Source organism: Phascolarctos cinereus, unplaced genomic scaffold, assembly GCF_003287225.1.
Source record: "Phascolarctos cinereus isolate Bilbo 61053 unplaced genomic scaffold, phaCin_HiC Scaffold_1;HRSCAF=81, whole genome shotgun sequence".
Classification (NCBI taxonomy): Eukaryota; Metazoa; Chordata; class Mammalia; order Diprotodontia; family Phascolarctidae; genus Phascolarctos; species Phascolarctos cinereus.
Genome location: NW_027555514.1, coordinates 206,489,997 through 206,496,303, shown reverse-complemented (window position 1 = coordinate 206,496,303; position 6,307 = coordinate 206,489,997). Strand labels below are relative to the sequence as shown.

At 34.5% G+C, this 6,307-nt stretch overlaps 1 long non-coding RNA gene across 1 annotated transcript; it reads left to right on the top strand.

Moving 5' to 3' along the window:
- Positions 1-523: 523 nt before the first annotated feature.
- Positions 524-5,692, top strand: LOC144457872 (uncharacterized). The gene is made up of 2 exons (XR_013487462.1): positions 524-610; positions 5,444-5,692. It is a non-coding gene; the product is annotated as an uncharacterized LOC144457872 (long non-coding RNA).
- The last annotated feature ends 615 nt before the right edge of the window (positions 5,693-6,307 follow it).

The following is a 6,307-nucleotide window of genomic DNA, read 5'->3' as shown; positions in this document are numbered from 1 at the left end:
AAACAGGGAAGGTCAATCATAGTGAAGTAGGATTCTGTTGAGGGCCGATCTTAAGAGTCTGATAAGGGTTTAAGATCCAAGGCAGAGTTTGACCTCTGCCCAGGCTTTTACCTGAAAGGGCTCAATGATTAAGTGGTATGGTTCTCCAATCCCTTCCTGATTAGGAGGTCCCTGAGACATTCCTTCTCACTCTTTGAACCTTAGATTTACACATTCACTCCTCTATGCAGGTGGCATCAAGGCGCCTGGAAAAACCTTGGAAAATACAACCCAATCTAGGAACCCTGGTAACGAGGAAATTCATGTTGTCACATCCTCAGCAGATGTTCTGGGAGTATCTCGCGGGGAGGACTCTTTGAAGTTAGGCTAGATTTTCTCAGATGAATAAACTGAGTCAGTAATTCTGCTCCGCCTGGCCCATGTCACAAGTTATTTCACGCCTCTCCATTCAGTGTACAATCTGGTTGTGGGCAACAACTGGAGCCGCCGAACACTGACAAAAAGTCAGAGGGAGGACGGTTCCTTGAAAAAAGCTCCGGAGGAAGAAACCCTTGCTGGTCACTATGCCAGGAAACAAGGTCCTGAAGTGGCTCGACGCCACGGTACTAAGGTAAAAAGGAATGAGGGTCATTACAGGTTTCCCCTTAGAAATATTAGGACTAAGAGGGGGGAGAAAGAATCACCAGGCTTACGTGGGAGATTATAAATTACAAGAAAGTGATTTAAAAAAAAGTTTAGAAACAGTCTCGGTACTCAGAGCATAAGATATAGTGTTGCTTTGGAAAGGCCACACACACTTACTTTCAGTTTTGGGAGGCATGCCTGGGATCAAAAGTATGGGTCAAACACAGAGCGGAATCATAGACAAAGAATGCTATCTAAAACTTTTCAAGGAAATAGTGACAGAAAGGGGTTTATTTATTACAAATAGTCAGCTACAGGAATTTTGGAACATGCTAAAAATATATCTCACTCCTCCAGAGAAAGCCCCATTAGTAACAAAAGTGCCCAGGGTAAATGCGGGGGCGGGAACAGAGGAAGAAGAGAGGAATAGACTATTTGACGAGAAGCTTAGAATTGCAGAAGAGGATGAGGTGAAAGGTGTATTCCCTTTCTCTTAAACAACAGAACTGGAGAAAGCTCATTCTCCAAAGGAGTTGTCTGATTTGTATAAGGGATTTCTGACTAGTCTTCCTGTCATTATGTTATCTGTTCTATGTGAGTGTCTGTGTGTATGTGCATAATCTGAAACCTTTTGCAGCTAGCTAGCTTTCTCCTTCCCCCTCCCTCCTACCAGCCACCTCCCAAGAGCAGGTGGATGGGGGTGAGATGGAGAGAAAAAATATTTTATTATTTACATTATATGATTGATAAAAGACAAGAAAGTTTAAGCATGCAATAATGAGAGAAATAGGGGTAGAAAGAATAGCATAGTCTGTCTGCATTAATAGCATGAACGGAAGATTTGAGAATAAATGATTTGAAAACTTTTGAAGAGTTATTAGGAAGAAAATTCTCTTTCTTGTTTGCATTCTAAAGCTCTGGCCAAAGCTTTTGGATGTAAAATTGAAAGATTATCAAAGATAAGTTGTTGGAAAATATTCTCTTCCTTTCTCTCCATTCCAACCCTGGCCAAGTTGGGGTGTGAGAGACAGAATGAGAATAGTAAAAAGGAGGGTGCACCCCCTCAGTTCATAAAGCAAAGTTTTTTATGTATTTGGAACGCAAAGATAATTTAGCTCATTCAAATTAGTAATATGCTTGTTTCAAATTTTAAAAATCTGGTATCTTTACAAATTGGTAAACTTTTGTATTGTTTTGTGCTATGTCAAACAATTTTTAATAATTTAGATGTTATTTAAAATGTGAATTAAAAAAGACTGAAAGACAGTGGGAAAGCTGTGTAAAAACCAGCTAAATTATTTTATCAAGTCCAGTTAATTTGGTTTCATAATGTTTTATAACTGTCAATTAGAAAGTCAGGTATTTCCATCTTTACCTGTAATCAAAGAACAGCTTATAGTTAAAACAATTTGACTATCACTTATGAAAATTACCAGATTGTTAATTAAGTTATTTGAAATTACTGTTTGAATGTTAAAACCTAGAATTTTTAATTACTTATGAGTGAAAAGAAGGGGCACAAGGCAATTCTCTCTGCTTTGTAAATTTGCCAGGGCTCCTGGAAACTATCTGTTGTGGGCAAGGACATCTGCCCTGAATCAAAAAAGAAAAAAGAGAGAGAGAGAGAGAGAGAGAGAGAGAGAGAGAGAGAGAGAGAGAGAGAGAGAGAGAGAACTTGTTAGGATTATGCAGTTCCTAAACAATGAACTTAACTTGCTGAGAAGTTGCAACTGCATGTACAATAGATAGAAATGATTTCTAATAATTGGCTTTTTTACCAGAACAAGTTTAAATTTGAGAAAGAAAGATGTTAAGTGAAATCTCTTATATGTGAGTCCTACTAAATCTTTGTTACTTATTACAACTCCATGGGAGTAAAATTAACTGTACCTGGCTTTAAGCCATGATTAGTGAAACTTGCTGTTTGAGGTAAAACACTCTTAGGACTAATTTTGTTTTGAGTTTGAATTTCAGTATAGTTGTCTCCATTAAATCAGTATTTGAAGCTTTCCTATTATGTTCCTTTAAGAAGGAATGTTTTCTACCATGTGCAAAAATTTTGTTCATACCACTTTTAAACTTGTTAGGCAGAAATATTCCCAGACAAAAATAATTTATTATATGGATGATAAATTTTGCAGTTGTTCTATTACTGGCAAACTTTCCTTATTAATATGTGAGCTTTAACAAGCTCTTCAGTCTCAAAGATTTATAATTACTCTTGATAAGGCACAAAAGAAATCACCCTTTGCTTACTTTGGACATATTGTTTCACAGCCCTTAATTAGACCCCCAAAATATTACAAAACAGGAAAGATTCTTTAAAAACTCTTAAAGATATTAATTAGCTTTAGCCTGCCTAGTAGATCACCACTAATCAATTATTTTAAGATGAATTTAAACTAAGTAGAATAATAGATAGCTGAAACTCAATTAATTCCCTTTAATTTGTGGGGACAAGATATTTTACATCTAAGGGGAGCTGTTAGTTTGGGTGAAACAGTGGCTTTTGACAAAAAGGAAGCTTTTTGCAGTAAACCAATTAGTTGAACAAGACTTTTAAAAGGACATATAGAATTCTTTACAAATCCTTGGAATTCACCTGTTTTTGTTATCAAAATGAAGTCAGCGAAATAGAGGATGCTTCACGACCTCTGAGCTATTAATGAAGTCTCCCTTCACCCATTATGAATTCTGTTTCCTAGACTTTGATAGTTATTGATTTAAAAGATTGCTTTTTTTACTATTCCACTCCAAGAAGCTGACAAATGTTGCTTTGCTTTTACAATACCCAGTGTTAACACAGAACACCCTGCAACCAGGTTCCAACAGAAAGTCCTTCCTCAAGGCATGAAAAACAGCCCTACAATGTGTGAAAATTTTGTTAATAAAGCTATACAACCAATTAGGAAAAAAATTCTCAATGCAAAAATAACACACTATATAGTGACATACTTTATAGCTGTTCCACTGAAAACTCACACATTTATTTCCTCAGCCTCAATTAGCTTTACAAGAATATGGGCTTATTATAGCCCAAGAAAAAGTTTAAGAAAAATCTCCATTTTCCTACCTAGGTCATATTGTCACTGAAACAACAGTAAAGCCACAAAAGGTACACTTATGCTTTAATTCTATAAAAGCACTTCATAGATTTTCAAAAACTTTTAGGAGATATTAATTGGTTTCTACCACCACTCCAAAAATTACTACAGAACAACTGGCTAATTTCTTTTTTTACATTTATATAGAAGATTCTAATCTAAATTCCCCTAGGACATTAACTCCTGAAGCAAAAAAGGATCTTTATTTAGTCAAACAGAAAAATTCCTGAAGCTCAACTCACCCATATTTTTTTAAATGAAGAGGTACCAGGTGCTATTCTTAGTACTCCAGTGTCCCCTACAATTTTTAACTTACAGGAAATTTACTTTCTGTTATTAATCAACCTTATAATAAAAGACAAATAGGTACTCTTGTTTCCTCTTAAAGAATTGGCAAATTGCTATTACTATTTTTTCTGGTCATATTGATATTGATAATTACCATTTCTTAAGATATTAACCTTTTTTACTAATTATTCATAAGTATTTCAAAAAGATTGTTAGATTTAACCCTATTCCTTCAGCACCCATGACATTCACCAATGTGTTAAGTACAGGTATAGCAGGATATTATGAGCCTATTAATGTTGTTTCTGATAACAAGTAATCTGTTTATGTCTCTCAGAATATAGAGACTGCAAAGTTAAAATATATTACTAATACACAATTATATATTGAAAGCAATGCCATTATTGATTCTTAACTACAATGCTGCCACTTAACTTTTATTAAGCTTTTATTGAGCCTTTTATTAACTATATTCTGCCAATACAACAACCTTAACTGTAGAGAAGAAAACATTTTGTGACTATTTTTGAATAAATAAACTCCTACAGTATTAGAAACATAGTATAAAGAATAATGATTATTTTTTAATTAACAGCCTGTTTCAAATGTATCAAGAGGCTTTTCTCCCAAACATATTTGACAATTGGATGTAACCTATATGCCTTCTTTTGAAAAGCTTTCTTATATTCATGTTATAATGGATACTTTTTCTTTCATTTTTGCCACTTTACAAACAAGTGGTACAATTAAATATGTGATCAATCATATTTTACAAGCCTTCACAGTTATGAGTGTACTTAAAGAATTAAAACAGATAATGCTCCTGAGGAGCTTGCATTAGCAAAACATTTTCTGTCTTTTATGCTTTTTATAACATTTCTCTGATCACAAACATTTTATATAATTAAAAACAAAGATATTAAAATTATTATTTTTAAACAAAAAAGGGGGAATCTGGGCTATTACCCCTCATTGATAATTGGTTATTAAATTTTGACAATTAGCTATTAATTTTTATAATTGGCTATTAATTTTCTAAACATTAACAAAGATGAGTACACTCCAGCCTAAAAACATCCAGAGGCCCAGATCCATTACTGGATCCATTACTAGCGAGGGGATGCGGGTGTGCATATGATTTTTCAGAAAACTTTGATAGACCTGTCCAGATACTGGAGAAAGATGTCAGAGCATGTATAACAACTCACAGCTCGAATGCAAAGTATGAGGATTCTGGGAAAGCGCAGAAGGAGCCAATCTACTGCGACAAGTTGCCTTCCCACATGGGGTCCAGTGAAAGCTCCCTCTCATCAAGTGATGGAAAACTCCTGAACTAGTATTTTTAACAATAGTAGCTTTACTTTCTGCTCAAGTGTGTAATGTACAGACTGCTCAGCACTGGACTTATTTTTCCTTTTCCACCCTAGATGCAATCTCTCACATATATGGACTAATTGGGACTATACATACACTAATAACACCTGTATATTCGGAAGACAAGAAGATCCCTATCTCCAGGATAAAGTCAAGATTACAATTGCCCTCAGATCTCTAGCATCCAGGACACCTATATGTTTTTTAAAATTTAGCAACAATATTGAATCATGTCTGTTCCTTGTTACATCATTTGTTAATACCAGTTTATCTATTGGATATGTAAATTTTATTCAATCTAATACTATTTTTGAATTGATATGATACTTGTATCGATTGTACTCTCAAACAATGTATTGATCATAATGACTATATTGTACTTTTGGTAAAACAATAATCATTTGTTATTTTCCCTACTAATATTACACATGAATAGTTCCAGAACTCTGGTAAACGTGTTCCTAAAATTATCATTTCCTCCTTAAGTCAATCAAAACAATTTATTTGTCTCCTTATTATTGGTTTAATCATTGTTGCTTCTTTTTTGTATCTACTGCTGTTTCATCTATTATGCTACAATCTGAAATCTAAACTGCATAATTTGTATATGACAGCAAAAAATATGTTTAGTACTTAATGCACAAGAAGCTATTGATACATTGTATAGTCAATTTATTAGAACAATCAGTATTGTATTTAGCAGATAAGTTAGAACCCTTGAAAACAAGGTTGCTATTGCAATGTGATTACAGATATTCATATATTTACATTATCCTGCTACCCTATGATGCTTTAGATCCTAATATCTCCTGAGACAAGACAAGTGCCTGCCTACTGGGGGCCTGGCACAATTCTAAATACCACCCAGGTGATTGCAGATAGTCACTCCCCAGGGATTAACCCAAAAAATCTGGCTG